Source organism: Triturus cristatus, chromosome 7 (assembly GCF_964204655.1).
Source record: "Triturus cristatus chromosome 7, aTriCri1.1, whole genome shotgun sequence".
NCBI classification, from domain to species: domain Eukaryota; kingdom Metazoa; phylum Chordata; class Amphibia; order Caudata; family Salamandridae; genus Triturus; species Triturus cristatus.
The window spans coordinates 39343196-39368476 of record NC_140590.1 but is presented as its reverse complement, the minus strand read 5'-3'; positions in this window follow the sequence as shown (position 1 = coordinate 39368476).

Sequence of the window (25281 nt, the reverse complement as noted above, 5' to 3'; positions counted from 1 at the left end):
AGGGCACATTTTTAATGGTCAGAGCCCAGAGAGGGCTCCCGAGGCACGCAGAGTGCCTGAAGTTCGTTTTCCAGCTGCCCAGCACTTAGTGGGCAGCTGCCACGTTTAGGTGGGGGACCATTCTTGTTTTAGTCTGCGCAGCTGGCGCAGCCTGACTTTGCTGAACGCAGGGCGTCCTAGCCCCTACCAGGCCAGTTGGCCCAGGGACTGCCACAGGTGGTGGCTCATGTGGAGTCTTGCGCAATTGTTCCTACTTGCACCTCTGAATGTGTGTTGATGCATCATGTGCCATTGCTTTTACACCTCTGAATGTTTTATGCATCATGTGTGTTCCTTCCGTGCACCTCTGAATGTGTTTTGATGCGTCATGTGCCATTGCTCTACACCTCTGAATGTTTTAGGCATCATGTGTAACGTTCTATTACCCCTACAGGTATTGTGATACGTAGGTGGTTGTTGCTTTCTCCTAGTACAGGTGGTGCTAGTGAGGTTCTAGTTCCCTGCGTGACAGTCTCCTAAAGTAGTTAGGGTTACGTAGGTGGTACTTCCCCGATACCAGTAAGTACTGGTTGTGTGCTATACAGATTATTTTTGTGCTACAGTGATTTTATATATTTTATGTGCTAAATATCTAAAAAGTGCTAATTCCTGACAGTGGTCCAGGTGGCCCTGTCTTGTACATAATCCCTTGTAAATTCTGCCCGTGCCTGTTGGCACATTGTAAAGTGTGTGTTTTTATCTAATGTGTTGTGTATAATACAAAGGTTATTTTTATAGAATACCTTGTGTGGAGTTTCCTTTGTGGTGGGCCTTGGGTGTTGTTGCTGGGTGCGCGTGCAAACGCTTTACACATCGCCTCAGAGATAAGCCTGACTGCTCGTGCCAAGCTACCAAGGGGGTGAGCAGGGGTTATCTTTGGCGTGTAACTTCCTTGCCCTGACTAGAGTGGTGGTTCCTGCCTGGCTTTGGCGCAAGCCTTAGCCAACCAGAAATCGCCAGGTCTAACAGAAGGGCTCCGTCTCACTCAGCGACCGCAGCGCGCAGCTTCAGGGATAACACGTGCGCCGCTCCCGCCGCCTTCACCTGGTCACGGAGAGTCACTCGTGGGCCATTTCACCAGAACCCTCGTCACCATTTGTTGTGTCAGCAATCACGGGGAGGAATCAGGCAATGATTTGGAACTTGTGTATTTATTTGGTTACACAATATCATCAGATTATGAGTACAATAACGGGCCCACGAGGAGCGGCGATCCTGCACTCGCCGGCTACGCTCTCCGCTATGTCTCATCCCCCTTCACGTCACGGAGCCGCCCGCCCGGATAGGTCGAGGCGTCGCGTGACGTAAAGGGCAACGAGACAACAGGGCAGTGCGTCTCTATGATCCCGGAACACTAGCATGTACAACAGTGCTCCAGATTACTCTAAACGCCTCTTGAATTTGATTATGTCATTGTACCGCCAAGACACTCCCCCATGCGTCGCCGGTAAGTCATTTCTTCCCATATGAAAAGTGACGCACTGGCGAGGCAAGGGGCTTGTAAATAAGCCCCTTTGTCATTCAAAGTGTGCTCCCTGCGGCTATTATGAGCGCCCTGGCTGGCGATTCTTTCATGCTACCAGAAGAGGGAGCAGCACGCCTATTTTCCTAACGTACAGCAGGGATTTGTCGGGAGGAGAAGGTATGTGGGATCAGTTTTTTATTAAATTGTTTCAAATTACAATTTTTTTCTCCATTTGGTACACATTGTTTCCTATTATAATTGCTGAGTCTAGAAGGTTGTCGTGCACACGCTAGGCACTGTGCTTGATATTCCATACGTTTATACAGATACTTTTAACAGGGATTTATTTTCTTTATGTGTTTTTGAAAATGACCAGTGTTTGTGGTATGGGACGAGATGCGGTCCAACGGCGAGGTTGTTGGCCGTTGGCTGAGAAATAAGGGTTTTACATCAGCCTTACGTGCATGGCCATATTGTGTGATTGTGTGCAGATCACTTACCCATTTGTCGAACATCGTGAATATTTAGACAGAGACTAAGTGCCGTTGTTAAGTATTCTATATATCTTTCATATGAAATCACACACACCACAAATAAAACTTGTGAAGCTTGGTGAGGCTAGTAGCAATTCACCTTAGTTAGCAGAAAGACTAGTCAAGTGATGCTAGACAGAAGAATATAGTCTTTAGGGGGAATCAAAGATGCCACCTTTTTGCATATGAAGGCGTTTATTTCATTGAGGTTTATGCTATTTTAAGAACATATGATTTAACCAGCCGTCAACCTCTCTGTTTTGGACACCTACTCCCTCGGTGCTTGTTTCTCTTTATTACTGCTCTGTAGTAATGGTGGTGCAAGGGTGCCACCATTACTACATAGAAGTAATAAACAGGAGAAAAAAAAACCAGGCTCACGGAGAACATCAAAGCGGCCGTGCGGCCGTGAAAGTGATCGCAATCAAACATCAAAGCGGCCATGCGGCCGCGAAAGTGAGGCACGCGAGCCCGGGCACATGCACTCTAGCTCTATGCTACAGTGGTAGCACTTTTTTGAGCCCTCACAATAAGTCTCGCCAGACCAGCGCATGCGCTGGGTCAGGCGAGACCTAAACACGCTATGATGTGGTTTCTGGCTTGCAACCTTTTGTAGGTTCACGCATGCATGTTTAACACATGCATGAGTCTCCAAACTGATAACACCCAGTGTCCTCTTCATCAGGCTTATTTGTACTTTCTGTTTAGGTTGGGCCAAGACAGTGCTTGCGTTGGCTCTTTGAGACATATTGTATATACTTTGTGGGCTTACAGCCCTCACATTGCTTTTCATTTGTTTCTTGCTGTGTCTTTTAAAAATCCTTGCTTCCAGGTGTTTAATCTTTCATATTTGTCCTTCCTTTTCATCGGGTCTCACTCCCATGGAGCAGCACCTCAGTCCTTGTAGCCTTCCACTTGTCCTATTTTAGCAACTGTACAAGGGACTATTTTTTTCTTTGTCCAAGAGGACTGCACACAAGCACTCGATCATTTCAGTTGCTCTGAGCCCGACTTTTGTTTCTCTAAACAGGGCTGTAATTCTTGTTTTTATCTGTTTTTAACTCCTAAAATGAGTGCAGCTTAGCGCACACTTTCATGTGTCATCATTTCAGCCCCATCAGCAGGCCGAGCGCCTTTTATTTCATCAGCACGGCACCCGCTTCACTGCCATCACTCTTTATGTTTGAGCATGGCGGCAGCGCGTCTTACTTGTTTTGAATAGGTTTCAAGTACTAGTCGACAGTAATATAAAAAGTAAGATTATGCTCATCAGCTTGGTCTGTGAATGCTGACAATGCCAGTGTTTTGTATCCCAGCAGCCAGGATATAATGCTGATGTCACTATTAACTTTTGGATGTATATTTTGACTTCCTTGCAGTCAACAGTATTTTAATTTGGAGAAGTCTTTTCGTTTTACCGCCGACAATGTGGTTCTGAGGTTCAGTTTGCTTCTTTTTTTTTTTTGCATTATTCAAGCTTATTATCTCAAACCAACACCAAGGCAAAATATCACAGACCCCATGACGTGATCACACAGCGTCAGGCCGTTGCCTATGTTGCTTCAATTTAGTTTCACGCTGGTTGTGGTAGGCCCTATAGCGTGGCATACTGAGTTCTTCCTTCTGCTCTGCAGGGCCCTCGAGAACTCTGTGTAAGGTCGCATCAGGAATGGATGTTCTTGGGCCACAGCATCACGGCCGCTCACAAGGAGCTTATCCATGATGTATCCTTTGACTTTCATGGCTTCAGTATGGACACCTATTCCAGTGACCAAAGCGTCAAGGTGTGCAGCATGCAACCTGAGCTTCACTTTCCCACTCACTCTCTTGAGTAATGGTTAATGAGGGCGCCATGGTCCACAAGGGACAAATAGAGAGGCAGTGCGAGCCTTGGTGTTTTTTGACCCAATGCTTACATGGGCCAGATACTTATGCTGCACCAATGCCTGGATTAGGCACTCAAAGCAACAACATTGAGCCGCTTAGATCTACATTTCTAATTGTTTGTTTTGTTTGTATAAGCTTTATTGGACAAAAGATGTCATAAAGCTATAAGAATGCATTTTCTTAAATAGCGAATTACAAACGTACAACGTTATAAACTTACATGAGCAGACAATACAACATAATAGCCCATTGGGCCCTTGACACAGTAATACATTTGGCATATTCAAATGATAAAAAATTCATACATAAAATAGAAATGTACAGTTAATAAATCAGTTAAAAATATACAATAAGAACGGATAAAAACAGATAGCATTTCATCTTAGTAACAAGCATTCATGGTATTGTAGTTAACTGAAGACTTTTGGATTTTTCCTGGGGTAGCAGCAAAGAATGGCGAATAAAGTGCTTGTGCATGGGAAATGGTTTTATATTTAGCAGGACAGACTTGGAGTCGTGACGCAAGTTTGTCACAACCGCATCCATATTAAAGCTGCGACACTCTTGAAAGGGCTTTCCACCTAATAAGCCATGACTGGCCCAGAAACTTTTCTATGCAACAAGCAAAAAGAGGTCTGGAATCAGACCTAAGAATGCACAGGGCTGTGTGGTAATCCCGTGTGCCCAATTGCTGACTAATCAATTTTAGCCATTTAGCCCGCGAGATGTTATAAGCAGGGCAGGCGACAGTCTTTTGATGTCTCGTTGCATGAGTGCCATTTTTCTGTCGTCTTGTGGACAGGGAGAGTTCCAAACCTGAAATGTCTATAGAACATCCTGTCCCTGGGGACCTAGATTATGTCAAGAAAGGGCTCAAGATATCTAGTTTGTTTATGTGAATAAAATTCCATTGTTAGTTTGCCCACATTAGGTTTACAGCTCTCAGTAAGAGCTTCGGCATAAGGGAGAAGCTCTGGGGTCTGCATAATGCAAGCCCAAAAAAGCAATGTGCGGAACCTGGCTACATCTCCAATAGACCGCCTGCCCATATGCAGCAGTACAGGGGTAAGAGGGACGTTTTTAGATAACATCACCAGATCTCTAAATAAATTGTGCTTGGATTTGCAGAGGTCGTCGAGCTTAACAAATCCCCAAACCTCTGCTCTATAAAGAGCAGAGCTGACTGTTTTGGCGTTGTTAACTTGGATTACAGGGGCTACTAGCCTAGTGTGTGAAAGGCGATGTTCTTTCCCTAGTACTCCAGTCACTCGTTTATGCCCCAACAGCATCTTTGCTAAGTGGGGCCTCCAGGAAATTTTATCAGAGAGTCTGACACCTAAGTAATCAAAGGTGTCTACCCTTTCCAGGGAGGCCCCACCCAGCAGAGTGCTACTCCTATATGTCTTGTGGCAGTTAAAAGCCATAAATTTGGTTTTCGAGCTCTTTATGACCAGCCCCTATTGTCACAAAAAGTTGAAATCTATTAAGTAAGCGTTGCAACCCGGCTGGGGTCTTAGATATCAACAAGGTATCGTCTGCGAACAACAAGGTCGGTACAGGAACTTCTTGGAGAAAGCTAACCACCCCATGCACATACATGGAGAATAGGGTTGGGGCTAGAACGCAGCCTTGTCGAACTCCTCTGTTGACAGGGATGCGTTCTGTTAGTTGTCCCTGCAGCCCCCATCTGACCTGGGTGAAATGTTCCTCATGCAGCCGAATCAGCAGCCTGAGGGCAAAGGGGGGGATGCCCATCTCTCCAAGCGTCGTCCACAGCTTGGATCTAGGGACCAGGTCAAAGGCAGTCTTCAAATCGATGAATGCGAGATAAAGACTGCCCTTGCCTATCACCACTACCTTCCAATAAATAAGGAAAAGTCTAAACACCTGATCCATCGTCCCAGTCTTTGGTCTAAATCCGGCCTGGTACTGGAAGAGGATGGCTTCATCCTCAGTCCATGACTGTATCCTATGCAGAAGGACTCGGCCAAAGACCTTCTGCATAGCATCAATCAGGCTGATTGGTCTATAATTGGAAGGATCGTCCCTAACACCCTTTTTGTAAATGGGGACCACCTCAGCGGCCCCCCATGACTCCGGAACCGGGGCTCTATTAGGAATTGCGTTTACTAGGAGTAAGATATAACATGCCAAGTTGGAAGGGTCAGCCAGGAAGAGATTGCCAGGCAAGCCATCTGGCCTCGCTGCTTTAGAGGGCACTATTTTGCTTATTGCAGCATCTATCCCCGCTAAGTCAAAACACTCAACTTCTGCAACAGGCCAATTTAAATCGTCTGGTTCCACATATGAGGTGGCCTCTGGCATTGAATAGAGCTTTCTAAAGTGATCGTGCCATGCCTGGACGGTGATATGGTTTGCAGTAAAACATGCACCTGAATTGCTTCCCCAAGTGACCAGTTTCCAAAACAGGTTAGCATCTTGAGATAAACAGGCTTCTCTAAGCTGTTGCCAGGGCGATTCATCCCATTCTATCTTTGTCTCCCGCTGGGCTGCCCTGTAGGATTTTCTAGCAGTTTTTATAAGCAACTGATTCTTCTCTCTAATAGCTGCGGCTAGGATCGATCTTTTTTGCCTACAATTTTTAGCATACCACGTGTATGGCTCCTTAACAATGTTATTAGATTTTTTTGCCCAGGTTGGGGACTTGAAAGTATGCACTAATTTGGTTGACATTATGCGTGTGGGCCCTAGGAACGTCCACCAATCTGGTTGCACTATGCATAGCAACCTGGAAATTGAGCGTTCCTGCAGCTAAGTTGTCTTTAATACCGGCAATCTTTGTGTCATGCTGGAACACCTTCTGCCATTTCAAAATCTTTTTACAGTTTGAGGGGACTACCTCCCTGATAGTTGTCAATGATAAGTTGCTCAGCTGGTAATAAGGTGCTTCCCACAGGTGTTTCAATGTTAAGCATAAAGGGTTATGATCACTTTCTGTGGTGGTACCCACAATCATGTCAACTAGTTCCCCCCACAATTTCACGTCAAGGAAAATATAGTCAATCCGAGACGGGCAGCTGACTCTGTTGTAGGTATTGGCACCATGTTTGTCTGATGGTGATCTGCCATTAACTGCCCTCAAACCATACTCCTTGGCGATGGCATTAATTTGGAGTGCCTGTTGTGTCCATCTCTTGACTGAGGGAATGTCTAGTTGGGGAACTGCCCATCTATTATCGTGTTCTTCTGTTCCGGTTAGGTCTTCATTAGCCAGGGGTTTAAAGGTGCAGTTAAAATCTCCTGCAACCACCACTCTGGCATGAGGAGGGCAATTAAACAGACATTCCTCCAGGGCTGAGATAGTAGGTGAGGGCCTACCTCCTTTTTTCCCTCTTGCATAAACATTGAAGAGTTCAATTGATGATCCGCCCCTTTTCCCCCTAATACTTAGCCACAGGATATCTGGGCTCGAGCTTGTTTGAAAGGTGATTCAGCAATCCAGAGTGATATTTACCCAGATGATCAAACCCCCAGACAGGCGCTTCCTCCCTGTGGAGGTTGCAGGTAAGTGAAAGCAGGTATAACCAGCTTTACGTAGTGGAACCAGATTCCACGTCTCTTGAAAAATACAGACGTCGAATCCTTCCACTAATTGATTCCAATGGGGAAGTGGAATTTTGCTATCTAGTCCTGCCACATTCCATGATAAAATCTTCAGTTGTTGATGGGGTGTGGGGCAGAGAGAGAGTGTCACTTTGAGTAAAAATAAGGTTTATATCACAAACTCAAAACCACTAGTACAAGGGGATCAATGGACAAGCAATAGGAGAACCTGCTTGCTCTAATAAAGTCACAAACAGTCAGAATGGATAGTCCCCCAAAGCCAGCAATATAGTCCTGGATACTAGTTATGTGTTGTCAATAAATGGAAATAATGAAGCAGGGGACACAGTACCTCACAGAGCAATCATCGAAAGACAACACGATCCCGGGTGCAGATGTAAAGGGGGTGGCCCTGCCCTGCCTCTTCCTGGTAAAGATGGGCAAGGACGGGCCCGCCCTTAACCCGGGCTTTGCCCGGGCACGGCCCATGCGCATCCCATGCTGCAGTGAGCGTCAGCGCTTTTTGAAACACAATGATGGAAAGCTCCTCCCTCCTGGGAGAACAAGGCACCCTGGGGCTTGAAGTCCCCCAACCTGGTGTCAGCAGCGGCAGTGCAGCAGTGCGTCCCAGCACATTTTTATGTACAATACCGCTGCAAAGTGCATATTGAATTTATGCTCTTTCTCCTAACATTCCTTTTATATTTTCAAATTTCTGGCCTCTGCAGCTCGTGCCCTTGTTATTGATGTACCTCTTCATCGCGTTGCAAACTCCTTTGCTTGTCCTAGCCATATTTGATTGCTGCATCTCCCATCACTTCTAATGTTTTATTTTTGCAAAAGCACACAATGAGAGTTGATGTGAAATCAGCTTTCTTCCTCTGGAGCCTCTCTCCCCCACCCGTGCTGTTATTGCTCTCTCTCTCGCTGGTGTGCCTCTCTCCCCCACCCGTGCTTTTATTGCTCTCTCTGGCCGGTGTGCCTCTCCCCCTCCTGTGCTTTTATTGTTCTCTCTCGCTGGCGTGCTTCTCCCCCTCCCGTGTTTTTATTGTTCTCTCTCACTGATGTGCCTCCCTTCCCCACCCGTCCTATGTTGCTCTCTCCAGCCAGTGTGCCTCTTTCCCCCACCCATGCTTTTGTTTCTCTCTCTCACCGGTGTGCCTCTCCCCCACCCATCCTTTGTTGCTCTCTCTCGCCGGTGTGCCTTTCCCCCACCCGTGCTTTTATTATTCTCTCTCGCTGGTGTGCCTCTCTCCCCCACCCGTCATTTTTTGCTCTCTCTCGCCAGTGTGCCTCTCTCCCCAGCCTGTGCTTTTATTGTTCTCTCTTGCTGGTGTGCCTGTCTCCCCCACCTGTCTATTGTTGCTCTCTCTCACCAGTGTGCCTCTCTCCCCAACCTGTGCTTTTATTGTTCTCTCTTGCTGGTGTGCCTGTCTGCCCCACCCGTACTTTGTTGCTCTCTCTCACCAGTGTGCCTCTCACCCTACCCATGCTTTTATTGCTCTCTCTCACTGGTGTGCCTCCCTCCCCCAGATAAGCTTTGTTGCTCTCTCTCGCCGGTGAGCCTCTCGCCCACCAGAGCTTTTATCACTCTCTCTCACCGGTGTGCCTCTCCCCCAACCAGTGCTTTTACTGCTCTCTCGTGGGTGTGCCTCTCTCCCCCGCCCTTCCTTTGTTGCTCTCTCTCGCTGGTGTGCCTCTCTCCCCCACCCGTCCTTTGTTGCTCTCTCTTGCCGGTGTGCCCCTCCCCTACATTTGCTTTTATCACTCTCTCTCACCAGTGTGCTTCTCTCCCCACCCATGCTTTTATTGCTCTCTCTCGCTGGCGTGCCTCTCCCACAACTGTGCTTTTATCTCTTTCTCTCACCGGTGTGCTTCTCTCTCCAACCCATACTTTTATTTCTCTCTCTCGCCGGTGTGGCTCTCCCCCACCCATGCTTTTCTTGCTCTCTATCACAGTGTGCCTCTCCCGTGCTTTTCTTGCTCTCTCTCACCGGTGTGCTTCCTCCCCAAACATGCTTTTATTGCTGTGTCTCACCGGTGTGCTTCTCCCTCCAGCTGTACTTTTATTGCTCTCTCTCGCCGGTGCGCTTCCTCCCCAACCATGCTTTTAATATTCTCTCTCATTGGTGTGCTTCTTTCCCCCACCCATGATTTACAGCTCTCTCTTGCCAGTGTGCCTCTTCCCCACCCATGCTTTTTTTGCTCTCTCTCGCCGGTGTGCCACTACCACCACCTATGATTTTATTGCTCTCTCTCGCCAGTGTGCCTCTCCACCCGGCCGTGCATTTATTGCTCTCTATTGCCGGTGTGCCTCTCCCTCACCCTTGCTTTTATTGCTCTCTTTCACCAGTGAACCTCTCCCCCTCCTGTGCTTTTATTGCTCTCTCTCGCTGGTGTGCTTCTCTTCCCCACCCATGCTTTTATTGCTGTCTCTTGCCAGTGTGCCTCTTCCCTACCCGTGCTTTTATTTCTCTCTCTCGCCGGTGTGCTTCTCTCCCCCACCTGTGCTTTTATTGCTCTCTTTCGCAGGTGTGGTTCTCTCCCCACCCATGCTTTTAATGCTCTCTCTTGTTGATCTGCCTCTCCCCTGTGCTTTTATTGCTCTTTCTCACCAGTGTGCTTCTCCCCCCACCCATGCTTTTATTGCTCTCTCTCGCTGGTGTGCCTCTCCCATAACTGTGCTTTTATCTCTTTCTCTCACCGGTGTGCTTCGCTCTCCAACCCATACTTTTATTTCTCTTTCTCGCCGGTGTGGCTCTCCCCCACCCATGCTTTTCTTGCTCTCTATCACAGTGTGCCTCTCCCGTGCTTTTCTTGCTCTCTCTCACCGGTGTGCTTCCTCCCCACCCATGCTTTTATTGCTGTCTCTCGCCGGTGTGCCTCTCCATCCATCCGTGCTTTTATTTCTCTCTCTCGCCAGTGCGCTTCCTCCCCACCCATGCTTTTATTATTCTCTCTCGCTGGTGTGCTTCTCTCCCCCACCCATGATTTACAACTCTCTCTTGCCGGAATGCCTCTCCCCCACCCATGCTTTTATTGCTCTCTCTTGTCAGCGTGCCTCTTCCCCGCCGATGCTTTTTTTGCTCCCTCCAGCCGGTGTGCCTCTCCCCCACCCATGCTTTTATTGCTCTCTCTTGCCAGTGTGCCACTGCCACCACCTATGCTTTTATTGCTCTATCTCGCTGGTGTGTTTCTCTCCTCACCATGATTTTATTGCTTTCTCTCGCCAGTATGCCTCTCCACCCAGACGTGCATTTATTGCTCTCTATTGCGGGTGTGCCTCTCCCCCACCCTTGCTTTTATTGCTCTCTTTCACCAGTGAACCTCTCCCCCTCCTGTGCTTTTATTGCTCTCTCTTGCTGGTGTGCTTCTCTTCCCCACCCATGCTTTTATTGCTCTCTCTCGCCAGTCTGCTTCTCCCCACCTGTGCTTTTATTGCTCTCTCTCACTAATGTGCCTCTCCTGCCACCCGTGCTTTTTATCTCTCTCGTGGGGGGTGCTTCCTCCCCAACTCATGCTTTTATTCCTCACTTTCGCCGGTGTGCCTCTCCCCCACCCATGCTTTTATTCCTCTCTCTTGCAGGTGTGCCTCTCCCCTACCATGCTTTTATTTCTCTCTCTTGCCAGTGTGCCACTGCCACCACCTATGCTTTTATTGCTCTCTCTCTCGCTGGTGTGTTTCTCTCCGCACCATGATTTTATTGCTCTCTCTCGCCAGTGTGCCTCTCCACCCAGCCATGCATTTATTGCTCTCTATTGCCGGTGTGCCTCTCCCCCACCCTTGCTTTTATTGCTCTCTTTCACCAGTGATTCTCTCCCCCTCCTGTGCTTTTATCGCTCTCTCTTGCTGGTGTGCTTCTCTTCCCCACCCATGCTTTTATTGCTCTCTCTCGCCTCTCACCCATCCATGCTTTTATTGCTGTCTCTTGCCAGTGTGCCTCTTCCCCACCCGTGCTTTTATTGCTCTCTCTCGCCGGTGTGCTTCTTTCCCCAACCCGTGCTTTTATTGCTCTCTCTCGCAGATGTGCTTCTCTCCCCCACCCATGCTTTTATTGCTCTCTCTTGTTGATCTGCCTCTCCCCCGTGCTTTTATTGCTCTCTCTCACCAGTGTGCTTCTCCCCCCACCCATGCTTTTATTGCTCTCTCTCGCCAGTCTGCCTCTCCCCACCTGTGCTTTTATTGCTCTCTCTCACTAATGTGCCTCTCCTGCCACCCGTGCTTTTTCTCTCTCTCCTGTGGGGTGCTTCCTCCCCAACTCATGCTTTTATTGCTCTCTCTCTCCGGTGTGCCTCTCCCCCACCCATGCTTTTATTCCTCTCTCTCGCAGGTGTGCCTCTCCCCTACCGTTCTTTTATTGCTCTCTCTTGCCAGTGTGCCACTGCCACCACCTATGCTTTTATTGCTCTCTCTCGCTGGTGTGTTTCTCTCCGCACCATGATTTTATTGCTCTCTCTCGCCAGTGTGCCTCTCCACCCAGCTGTGCATTTATTACTCTCTATTGCCGGCGTGCCTCTCCCCCACCCTTGCTTTTATTGCTCTCTTTCACCAGTGAACCTCTTCCCCTTCTGTGCTTTTATTGCTCTCTCTCGCTGGTGTGCTTCTCTTCCCCACCCATGCTTTTATTGCTCTCTCTCGCCGGTGTGCCTCTCACCCATCCATGCTTTTATTGCTGTCTCTTGCCAGTGTGCCTCTCCCCCACCCGTGCTTTTATTGCTCTCTCTCCCCGGTGTGCTTCTTTCCCCAACCCGTGCTTTTATTGCTCTCTCTCTCTCCCCCACCCATGCTTTTATTGCTCTCTCTTGTTGATCTGCCTCTCCCCTGTGCTTTTATTGCTCTCTCTCATCAGTGTGCTTCTCCCCCCACCCATGCTTTTATTGCTCTCTCTCGCCAGTCTGCCTCTCCCCACCTGTGCTTTTATTGCTCTCTCTCACTAATGTACCTCTCCTGCCACCCGTGCTGTTTCTCTCTCTCGTGGGGGGTGCTTCCTCCCCAACTCATGCTTTTATTGCTCTCTCTCGCCGGTATGCCTCTCCCCCACCCATGCTTTTATTCCTCTCTCTCGCAGGTGTGCCTCTCCCCTACCGTGCTTTTATTGCTCTCTCTCACCAGTGTGCTTCTCTCCCCCACCCAAGCTTTGATTGCTGTCTCTCACTGGTGTGCCTCTCCCCCACCCATGGTTTTATTGCTCTCTCTCGCTGGTGTGCTTCTCTTCCCCACCCATGTTTTATTGCTCTCTCTTGCCGGTGTGCCTCTCCCCCACCCGTGCTTTTATTGATCTCTCCTGCCGGCGTGCCTCTCCCCATCCGTGCTTTTATTGCTCTCTGTCGTTGATGTGCTTCTCTCCCCTACACATGCTTTTATTGCTCTCTCTCACCTGTGTGCCTCTCCCCACCTGTGCTTTAATTGCTCTCTCCTGCCAGTGTGCTTCTCTCCCCCACCCATGCTTTTATACCTCTCTCGCCAGTGTACTTCTCTCCCCCAACCATGCATTTATTGCCCTCTCTCGCTGGTGTGCCTCTCTCCCCCACCCGTTCTTTGTTACTCTCTCTCACCGGTGTGCCTCTCCCCCACCCGTGCTCTTATTGCTCTGTCTCCCTGGTGTGCCTGTCTCCCCCACTCGTCCATTTTTGCTCTCTCTCTCTGGTGTGGCTCTCCCCCACCTGTGCTTTTATTGCTCTCTCTCGCCGGTCTGCCTCTCCCCCTCTGGTGCTTTTATTGTTTATCTTGCTGGTGTGCCTCTCTCTCACCTGTCTTTTGTTGCTCTCTCTTGCCAGTGTGCCTCTCTCCACAACCTGTGCTTTTATTGTTCTCTCTTGCAGGTGTGCTTCTCTCCCCCACCAGTTGTTTGTTTCTCCCTCTTGCCGGTGTGCCTCTCCCCCCACCCGTGCCTTTATTGTTCTCTCTCGCTGGTGAGCCTCTCTACCCCACCCGTCCTTTGTTGCTCTCTCTCGCCATTGTGCCTCTCCCCCACCTATGCTTTTATTGCTCTATCTCGCTGGTGTGTTTCTCTCCTCACCATGATTTTATTGCTTTCTCTCGCCAGTATGCCTCTCCACCCAGACGTGCATTTATTGCTCTCTATTGCGGGTGTGCCTCTCCCCCACCCTTGCTTTTATTGCTCTCTTTCACCAGTGAACCTCTCCCCCTCCTGTGCTTTTATTGCTCTCTCTTGCTGGTGTGCTTCTCTTCCCCACCCATGCTTTTATTGCTCTCTCTCGCCAGTCTGCTTCTCCCCACCTGTGCTTTTATTGCTCTCTCTCACTAATGTGCCTCTCCTGCCACCCGTGCTTTTTATCTCTCTCGTGGGGGGTGCTTCCTCCCCAACTCATGCTTTTATTCCTCACTTTCGCCGGTGTGCCTCTCCCCCACCCATGCTTTTATTCCTCTCTCTTGCAGGTGTGCCTCTCCCCTACCATGCTTTTATTTCTCTCTCTTGCCAGTGTGCCACTGCCACCACCTATGCTTTTATTGCTCTCTCTCTCGCTGGTGTGTTTCTCTCCGCACCATGATTTTATTGCTCTCTCTCGCCAGTGTGCCTCTCCACCCAGCCATGCATTTATTGCTCTCTATTGCCGGTGTGCCTCTCCCCCACCCTTGCTTTTATTGCTCTCTTTCACCAGTGATTCTCTCCCCCTCCTGTGCTTTTATCGCTCTCTCTTGCTGGTGTGCTTCTCTTCCCCACCCATGCTTTTATTGCTCTCTCTCGCCTCTCACCCATCCATGCTTTTATTGCTGTCTCTTGCCAGTGTGCCTCTTCCCCACCCGTGCTTTTTTTGCTCTCTCTCGCCGGTGTGCTTCTTTCCCCAACCCGTGCTTTTATTGCTCTCTCTCGCAGATGTGCTTCTCTCCCCCACCCATGCTTTTATTGCTCTCTCTTGTTGATCTGCCTCTCCCCCGTGCTTTTATTGCTCTCTCTCACCAGTGTGCTTCTCCCCCCACCCATGCTTTTATTGCTCTCTCTCGCCAGTCTGCCTCTCCCCACCTGTGCTTTTATTGCTCTCTCTCACTAATGTGCCTCTCCTGCCACCCGTGCTTTTTCTCTCTCTCCTGTGGGGTGCTTCCTCCCCAACTCATGCTTTTATTGCTCTCTCTCTCCGGTGTGCCTCTCCCCCACCCATGCTTTTATTCCTCTCTCTCGCAGGTGTGCCTCTCCCCTACCGTTCTTTTATTGCTCTCTCTTGCCAGTGTGCCACTGCCACCACCTATGCTTTTATTGCTCTCTCTCGCTGGTGTGTTTCTCTCCGCACCATGATTTTATTGCTCTCTCTCGCCAGTGTGCCTCTCCACCCAGCTGTGCATTTATTACTCTCTATTGCCGGCGTGCCTCTCCCCCACCCTTGCTTTTATTGCTCTCTTTCACCAGTGAACCTCTTCCCCTTCTGTGCTTTTATTGCTCTCTCTCGCTGGTGTGCTTCTCTTCCCCACCCATGCTTTTATTGCTCTCTCTCGCCGGTGTGCCTCTCACCCATCCATGCTTTTATTGCTGTCTCTTGCCAGTGTGCCTCTCCCCCACCCGTGCTTTTATTGCTTTCTCTCCCCGGTGTGCTTCTTTCCCCAACCCGTGCTTTTATTGCTCTCTCTCTCTCCCCCACCCATGCTTTTATTGCTCTCTCTTGTTGATCTGCCTCTCCCCTGTGCTTTTATTGCTCTCTCTCACCAGTGTGCTTCTCCCCCCACCCATGCTTTTATTGCTCTCTCTCGCCAGTCTGCCTCTCCCCACCTGTGCTTTTATTGCTCTCTCTCACTAATGTACCTCTCCTGCCACCCGTGCTGTTTCTCTCTCTCGTGGGGGGTGCTTCCTCCCCAACTCATGCTTTTATTGCTCTCTCTCGCCGGTATGCCTCTCCCCCACCCATGCTTTTATTCCTCTCTCTCGCAGGTGTGCCTCTCCCCTACCGTGCTTTTATTGCTCTCTCTCACCAGTGTGCTTCTCTCCCCCACCCAAGCTTTGATTGCTGTCTCTCACTGGTGTGCCTCTCCCCCACCCATGGTTTTATTGCTCTCTCTCGCTGGTGTGCTTCTCTTCCCCACCCATGTTTTATTGCTCTCTCTTGCCGGTGTGCCTCTCCCCCACCCGTGCTTTTATTGATCTCTCCTGCCGGCGTGCCTCTCCCCATCCGTGCTTTTATTGCTCTCTGTCGTTGATGTGCTTCTCTCCCCTACACATGCTTTTATTGCTCTCTCTCACCTGTGTGCCTCTCCCCACCTGTGCTTTAATTGCTCTCTCCTGCCAGTGTGCTTCTCTCCCCCACCCATGCTTTTATACCTCTCTCGCCAGTGTACTTCTCTCCCCCAACCATGCATTTATTGCCCTCTCTCGCTGGTGTGCCTCTCTCCCCCACCCGTTCTTTGTTACTCTCTCTCACCGGTGTGCCTCTCCCCCACCCGTGCTCTTATTGCTCTGTCTCCCTGGTGTGCCTGTCTCCCCCACTCGTCCATTTTTGCTCTCTCTCTCTGGTGTGGCTCTCCCCCACCTGTGCTTTTATTGCTCTCTCTCGCCGGTCTGCCTCTCCCCCTCTGGTGCTTTTATTGTTTATCTTGCTGGTGTGCCTCTCTCTCACCTGTCTTTTGTTGCTCTCTCTTGCCAGTGTGCCTCTCTCCACAACCTGTGCTTTTATTGTTCTCTCTTGCAGGTGTGCTTCTCTCCCCCACCAGTTGTTTGTTTCTCCCTCTTGCCGGTGTGCCTCTCCCCCCACCCGTGCCTTTATTGTTCTCTCTCGCTGGTGAGCCTCTCTACCCCACCCGTCCTTTGTTGCTCTCTCTCGCCATTGTGCCTCTCCCCCACCCATGCTTTAATTGCTCTCTCTCGCTGGTGTGCCTCTCCCCCAGCTATGCTTTTATTGCTCTCTCTCACCGGTGTGCTTCCTCCCCCACCCATGCTTTTATTATTCTCTCTCACAGGTGTGCTTCTCTTCCCCACCCAAGCTTTTCTTGCTGTCTCTTGCCAATGTGCCTCTCCCCCACCCATGCTTTTATTGCTCTCTCTGGCCAATGTGCCTCTCCCCAGCCCATGTTTGTATTGCTTTGTCGCCCCGGAGTGCCTGTCTCCACCCAGGCTTTTATTGCTCTCTCTTGCCAGTGTGCCACTCCCACAACCTGTGTTATTTTTTGCTCTGTCTCGCTGGTGTGTTTCTCTCCCCACCCATGCCTTTATTACTCTCCCTCACCTGAGTGCCTCTCCCCCACCCATGCTTGCATTGCTCTCTTTCGCCAGTGTGCCTCTCCCCACCCGTGGTTTTATTGCTCTCTATTGCTGGTGTGCCTCTCCCCAGCCATGCTTTTATTGCTCTCTTTCACCAGTGTGCATCTCCCCCCTCCCGTGCTTTTATTGCTCTCTTTTGCTGGTGTGCTTCTCTTCCCCCAACCATGCTTTTAATGCTCTCTCTTGTCAGTGTGTCTCCCCCCCACGTGTGCTTTTATTGCATTCTCTCACCAGTGTGCCTCTCCCCCTACCCGTGCTTTTATTGCTCTCTCCCGCCAGTTTGTTTCTCTCCCCCACCCGTGCTCTTATTGCTCCCTCTCACCGGTGTGCCTCTCTCCTCCAACCGTCCTTTGTTGCTCTCTCTTGCCGGTGTGCCTCTCCCCCACATGTGCTTTTATTGCTCTCTCTCGCCAATGTGCTTCTCTCTTCAACTCATGCTTTTGTTGCTCTCTCTCTCACCGGTGTGGCTCTCCCCACCCATGCTTTTATTGCTCTCTATCACGAGTGTGCCTCTCCACCCACCCGTGCTTTAATTGCTCTCTCTCTCGCCGGTGTGCTTCCTCCCCCACCCGTGCTTTTATTGCTGTCTATCGCCATTGTGCCTCTCCCCCAGCCGTGCTTTTATTGCTCTCTCTCACCGGTGTGCTTCCTCCCCCACCCATGCTTTTATTATTCTCTCTCACAGGTGTGCTTCTCTTCCCCACCCAAGCTTTTCTTGCTGTCTCTTGCCGATGTGCCTCTCCCCCCACCCATGCTTTTATTGCTCTCTCTGGCCAGTGTGCCTCTCCCCCGCCCATGCTTTTATTGCTCTGTCTCCCCGGTATGCCTGTCTCCACCCATCCTTTTATTGCTCTCTCTTGCCAGTGTGCCACTCCCACAACCTGTGTTATTTTTTGCTCTGTCTCGCTGGTGTGTTTCTCTCCCCACCCATGCTTTTATTACACTCCCTCACCTGAGTGCCTCTCCCCCACCCAGGCTTTTATTGCTCTCTTTCACCAGTGTGCCTCTCCCCCACCTGTGCTTTAATTGCTCTCTCCTGCCGGTGTGCTTCTCTCCCCCACCCATGCTTTTATTACTCTCTCCCCAGTGTACTTCTCTCCCCCAACCATGCATTTATTGCCCTCTCTTGCTGGTGTGCCTCTCTCCCCCACACGTCCTTTGTTACTCTCTCTCACCGGTGTGCCTCTCCCCACCCGTGCTTTTATTGCTCTATCTCACTGGTGTGCCTCTCTCTCCCACTCGTCCATTTTTGCTCTCTCTCTCTGGTGTGGCTCTCCCCCACCTGTGCTTTTATCGCTCTATCTCGCCGGAGGCTTTTAAAAACTTGGCTCTATAAAAAATTGGCACTAACTTGCATCCTACGGGTTCTGGCTGTGCTGTCCGTAGTGCTGGGAGGCCTCAGGGTAGCCATCACGCTTTATAAATTCAATTTCATTCATTCATTCTCTCGCCGGTGTGCCTCTCCTTGTCAGAGCTCACCTTCAGCTTCTCGCTGGTTACCGTTGTCTTGCACAGGAACAGAAGTCGCTAGCTTCCCGACTCCCACTACTAATCACTCAGCCCCAAGAAATGTCTTTGGCTCTAACTGATCAGCAAGGGGGAAGGGGGAAATTGGATAAAATAATAAACGATAGAAGAGACTGGTTCTGGACCTTCTGGTTCTCCTATCTGGAATTCTTCGTCAGCTATCGCTCTGCCTTCTGAAGACTCCTAAGGGTAACTAAGCACACAACAAAATATTATTCCTTCTCTACTCTATTCTGTCTCTTTTCTTCTCTTCTCTTATGATTTTTCTACCTACCCAGAATCCTGAACTCTGTGCCTCTCTTCCTGTTCAACTCTGCCTTTTCTTCTTTCTTGCTATTGATGTCACTAATTATCTGTAAAACATATATCTTTTTATTATACCTATTTATTCTTTGTTTTTAAACATCTTCTAACTCTTTCTCTTTTAAAACCTACCATTAATGTTTCTGTGTGTGGCCTTCTCTTTCTTCTCGTGATTTCTCTTCTTTATTTTCTTGCCTCTTGCTTTTCTAAAAACTGTCGTCTTCTAAATTAAGCTTTTTGTGCCTTTAACTTTTCCTGTTTGCTTCCTCTCCTTAGGTTACTGCGGAGCTGCTATAACTCTGGTAAGTCTTTCTCCTTACTTTCCTAGTTAACTGTTGGTATTGTCTATTAATTTTTCCTTTTATCAGTAAATCCTATAATGTTCTTCATTTTCTGTTACAGGACTCTGTATGCTGATCTCTGCTGACCTAGGTAAGTGTTTTACTTATTGCGTCACCAAACACTGCTTGCATTTAAATGTGAACGAATTATCTATCAGTAATTCACTTAGCTTTCTTCGGTTTTCTTTTCAGGTGCGGCTGAAGTCTTTACTGGTTTTCTCCCTGTAGAGACGAGGTGACTCCGAACTCGACTCCCGTTAAATAGCCCACTGCGGACTCTAGCGGCTTCTCTGACCTCTTCGGTAAGTATCGGTTTCTTGACTTGGAACTGCTCTCAAGCGTTACTCTGGAAAGCTTCTTACTCCAAAAATTCACTTCAGAACTGGGAACACACTCGAACACGTCTTTTCTGAGGAAATGTCTTGGTGAAGTGCGCATTACTTCAGGCGTGCGCGCGTCACATCGTCTCTCTGAATTTGTAAACAACTAGACCGCAGACCCCAGCGCCTGAGCGGCCATCTTGGAATTGCGGGCATGCCACAAACTCGACCATTGAAGCCCATTCGAAACCGAAACACCTATTGAACTAAGTTCCTTGCGCTTCGCTTTAAGACTCACATTAGGGATCCTGACAGTACCCCCCACCAAGGGTAGTCCTTCCACTCTGGGCTTGGTTGGATTGCGCTGATAAAAAAGTTTTATTAGCCTAGGAGCATGAACATCTGAATCTAATTCCCAAGACCGCTCCTCTGGACCGTAGCCTTTCCAATCTACTAAATAATACAATTTACCTCAGACTAATTTTGAGTCCAGAATTTCTTTCACCTCAAACTCCACTCCTGTATCTAGCTGAATTTGGTTTGGAATCGATTCTTTTCTCAAATTAGGAACTGCCTTCTTCAAAAGGGAAACATGAAACACTGGGTGAATTTTGAATTGGGAGGGTAAAGTCAATTTATAGGTCACTGGACCGGTCTGCTCTGCAATTGGGTAAGGGCCGATAAATCGTGGCTGAAATTTTCGGTTCCCTTTTAGCCTTACATTTTTTGCATTCAACCAGACTTTATCTCCTATTCCTAGTGGAGGAGGTTTCTTTCTTTTCTTATCTGCATACTTCTTATACTTTTCCTTAGCCTGCACTAGATTCTTTGATGCTATTTCATGTACTGAATTTAAATGAGCTACCAAATCCTTGACTGCTGGGACTGTGAGCTCTACATCTTGTACTGCTGAATTTGGATGTCTACTATAGTTTAAGTAGAACGGGGAATATCCAGTGGACACATTCTTCGCGTTATTATGAGCAAATTCTGCTGTCCACAAGTAGTCCGGCCATTCTCCCTCCTGTTTCAACTAGAACAACCGTAAATATTGCTCCAATTCCTGGTTCACCCTTTCCGTTTGTCCATCCGTCTCCGGATGGAAACTGGTGGAAAAACGAGTTTCTACTCCTAACCCTTTCATAAAAGCCTTCCAGAAAGGCGAAACAAATTGGGTTCCCCGGTCTGATATTACGATCTTGTGTATTCCATGTAATCTGACAATCTGGGTACTAAAGTGCCTTGCTAACTGTTTTGCTGTAGGGATTCCCTTTACGCCAAGAAGTGTGTCATTTTCGTGTATGCATCTACTATTACTAGTATTGTATTTGTCCCTTGACAGGATGGTAAGTCTGTAATTAAGTCTAGGGTGATTGTATGCCAAGGATGAGGAGGAATGGGCAGGGGTTGCAACAGCCCTTGAGGAGCGTGCCGTTCTGATTTTCCCTGAGCGCATATCTCACAAGTCTTTACATATTGTTCTATGTCTTTGCTCATCTGTGGCCAACAAAATTTTCTTTTAATTAGATCTGCTGTCTTGAACTCTCCCTTGTGGCCAGCCAACAGGTGATCATGGCATTCCTGCAGGGCTTGCTTCTGCAATGCTGTAGTCGGCAGATACAATGCACCTTCTTTAAATGGTAATTCATCACGAATTTCTTTTCCTGGTTCTAGTTGCGTCCATTGCTGCATTTCTTCTGGGGTTAGAGCTTGGATTACTTTTTCCTTAAAGTTCAATATATCTGTGGCGCCTATAATCTTGGTATCCGGTATGATCACTTGAGCGCTTAGTGGACTTCTTTCTTCTCCGGTTCCCAACCTAGACAAAGCATCCGCCTTTCCATTCTGTGCACCCGGCCGATAGGTTATCACAAAATCGTAATCGGCAAAGTACAGTGACCAACGGAGTTGGCGAGGTGTCAAGGTTCTGGCTGACTTTAGGAATTTTAAGTTTCGATGGTCCTTGTAGACTGTTACCACATGGTGGGCCCCCATTAGATAATGTCTCCACTCCTTGAAGGCGTCTTTTATTGCCAGCAACTCATTTTCCGTAATCGTATAATTGATTTACGCTGGTGTCAATTTCCTGGATCGATAAGCCACCGGGTGTAACTGGCCCGTTACCTTATTCCTTTGAGAAAGAACTCCACCAATCGCAAGGTCCGAGGCATCTGTCTCGACATAAAAGGGCTCCATCGGATCGGCATGAAGGAGGATAGGCGCAGTGGTGAACTCTATCTTCAAATCTTTAAAGGCTTGCTCTGCATCCTCCGACCATTCGAATCGTGTCCCTTTCTTCAGTAGTCGTGTCAAGGGTAGTATTCGTCGGGAAAATTCTCCAATAAATCTCCGATAGAAATTTGCGAACCCTATGAACGCTTGGACTTCTTTCACACAAGTGGGTGACTTCCATTCTTGTACGGCTTGAATCTTCCGTTTGTCCATATGAATTCCTGCTGGCGAGATTACAAAGCCCAAGAACTCTACCTGTGAAACTCCAAAAGCACATTTCTCCAACTTGACAAATGGTTTGTTCTCTCGCAGTTTTTGTAAAACTCCTCGAACCTGTGTTTGATGCTCCTGCGTATCCTTTGAGTAGATTAGTATATCATCAATATACACAATTGCACATTGATCTATGAATTCACTGAGCACATCATTTATGAAGTGTTGAAACGCTGCAGGTGCATTACACAACCCATAGGGCATCACCTGGTATTCAAATAGGCCCAAGCGTGTCCTGAAGGCCGTCTTCCACTCGTCTCCCTCTCTCACTCGAATAAGGTGATAAGCTCCCCTTAAATCCAACTTCGTGAACATCTGTGCTCCTTTGATCTGGTCCAACAAGACGGAGATAAGGGGAAGAGGATACCTGTTCTTCTTTGTTATTCGATTTATGGCTCTATAATCAATGCACGTTCTCAACTCGCCCTGCTCCTTCTTAGGCACAAAAAATAGTGGCGAGGACACTGGCGATTGGGAAGGACGTATAAATCCATTGGCCAGGTACTTGTCAATATACTCTCTCAGGTGATGATTCTCTTGTTCCGTCAAGGTGTACACTCGACTGCAAGGCAAATTCGCCTCTGGCTCCAAGTCTATTTTGCAATCGTAAACTCGATGAGGCGGCAGTTGCTCAGCTTCCTGTTCATTGAAAACGCCCTCAAAATCTTGATATTCTTGTGGAATTGTTTGCGTATTTATTACGCACACGGAGACTCCAGCTGAACATAAGGCGTGAGCCGGGTTCTGTTTACTCATTGCCTCGTAAGCCCCAAAACAGTTCTCTCTACAATATGCTGAGTTCATTTCAATTGTTCTGTTGTTCCAATTGATTGAAGGATTGTGCTCTGTGAGCCAAGGAAGTCTCAATATGAGTTGAAATTGGGGGGCATCAATTAAATTAAAGTGTATTGCTTCTCTATGCCCATCTTCTCGAATCAGCTCTACTAACTCTGTGTGACTCGTGATTGGCCCTGAGGATAGATTGGTACCATCGATTGCTCGAACTGGTTCACTTCTAGCCTTGGCAATTGCTTGCAGCCCAATCTTAGCCGCGAATTTCAGATCACAGAAATTACCTGTGGCTCCTGAGTCCACCATCACAGTCACTCCTTTCATTATTTTTTCACGAAATCGGATTGTCAAAGATAAAATCAAATGGGGCGAAGACGACTGTAATGTATTCGCCAGCCGATGTTCCTGTGGAGTTGATTTCTGATTCGCATCCAAATGCACAACTCCTTCTACAGGTGGTGCTGCGAGTTTGCCTTCGGCTTAAATGGACCCTTTGGCTTTCTTGGACAATTTCGCACAAAATGTCCATTAGATCCACAATACATACATAAGTTGGTGGCTCGTCTTTTTTCCTTCTCCTCTTTTGTGAGCGGTCCCCGAATCGTTCCTATTTGCATAGGTTCAGATCCTGTGGTTCCTTCTGTACTCCTTCCTGTTTCAGCCTTAGCTCGGTCAAATCGCGGAACCGTACTTCTGTACTCTCGTCTTCTCTCTCCCCTTCGCTCTCCTTGCCGGAAATCCAGTTCTAGCACTAGGTCTATCAGAGCGGAAATTTCAGTTGGACGATTCGGTATTTGAGCCAAACCATCTTTTAGTTCATCTCGCAGGCCTCGATAAAATATTGCTGTCCTCTTGTTCTCTGGCCAATCAGTCTCCATTACAAGTTTGTTGAATTGAGCTAGATAAGCCACTAAGTCTCTATTTCCCTGCTTCAATTCCAAGAGTTCGTTATCTACTGCTTGAGAGATCTGTCTTCGGTCAAAGATTCTCAGAAATTCTTTCTTGAACTCATCAAAATTCTGCAATAATGGATCATCTCGTGAGACTATCGGCATCGACCATGCCGCTGCATCTCCACTTAAATATGACAAAATGAAGGCTACCTTAGATTGCGCATCAGGAAAGATAGAAGGGCGACACAAGAAATGAAGTGAACATTGTGTAATAAACACCTGCGCCTTTTGTGGGTCCCCACTGAATCTCTCTGGCGCTGCCAACGGTATCACTGGCGATAAGGAATGGATTACTTGTGTTGTTAGCTTATTTGTGTCTCCCATTGATGTGGTGGGACCCTCCCTTCCAGTTGAATACGGTTGTCTCATCCTCTGTGCTAATTCTGCCGTCTCTTTCCTAGAATTCATGACCTCCTGCCTTAGACTTTGATTCTCTTCCTTAACTCCTACCAATTCCTTTTGTATCACCTCTAGGACTGACCCTAAGGTCTGTAAATTTATTCCCTCAACCATTTCTTTTCTGTTCGGGTGCAAGATTAATAAGTGGGCACTTCACTCTGTCAGAGCTCACCTTCAGCTTCTCGCTGGTTACCGTTGTCTTGCACAGGAACAGAAGTCGCTAGCTTCCCGACTCCCACTACTAATCACTCAGCCCCAAGAAATGTCTTTGGCTCTAACTGATCAGCAAGGGGGAAGGGGGAAATTGGATAAAATAATAAACGATAGAAGAGACTGGTTCTGGACCTCCCGGTTCTCCTATCTGGAATTCTTCGTCAGCTATCGCTCTGCCTTCTGAAGACTCCTAAGGGTAACTAAGCACACAACAAAATATTATTCCTTCTCTACTCTATTCTGTCTCTTTTCTTCTCTTCTCTTATGATTTTTCTACCTACCCAGAATCCTGAACTCTGGGCCTCTCTTCCTGTTCAACTCTGCCTTTTCTTCTTTCTTGTTATTGATGTCACTAATTATCTGTAAAACATATATCTTTTTATTATACCTATTTATTCTTTGTTTTTAAACATCTTCTAACTCTTTCTCATTTAAAACCTACCATTAATGTTTCTGTGTGTGGCCTTCTCTTTCTTCTCGTGATTTCTCTTCTTTCTTTTCTTGCCTCTTGCTTTTCTAAAAACTGTCGTCTTCTAAATTAAGCCTTTTGTGCCTTTAACTTTTCCTGTTTGCTTCCTCTCCTTAGGTTACTGCGGAGCTGCTATAACTCTGGTAAGTCTTTCTCCTTACTTTCCTAGTTAACTGTTGGTATTGTCTATTAATTTTTCCTTTTCTCAGTAAATCCTATAATGTTCTTCATTTTCTGTTACAGGACTCTGTATGCTGATCTCTGCTGACCTAGGTAAGTGTTTTACTTATTGCGTCACCAAACACTGCTTGCATTTTAATGTGAACGAATTATCTATCAGTAATTCACTTAGCTTTCTTCGGTTTTCTTTTCAGGTGCGGCTGAAGTCTTCACTGGTTTTCTCCCTGTAGAGACGAGGTGACTCCGAACTCGACTCCCGTTAAATAGCCCACTGCGGACTCTAGCGGCTTCTCTGACCTCTTCGGTAAGTATCGGTTTCTTGACTTGGAACTACTCTCAAGCGTTACTCTGGAAAGCTTCTTACTCCAAAAATTCACTTCAGAACTGGGAACACACTCGAACACGTCTTCTCTGAGGAAATGTCTTGGTGAAGTGCGCATTACTTCAGGCGTGCGCGCGTCACATCGTCTCTCTGGATTTGTAAACAACTAGACCGCAGACCCCAGCGCCTGAGCGGCCATCTTGGAATTGCGGGCATGCCACAAACTCGACCATTGAAGCCCATTCGAAACCGAAACGCCTATT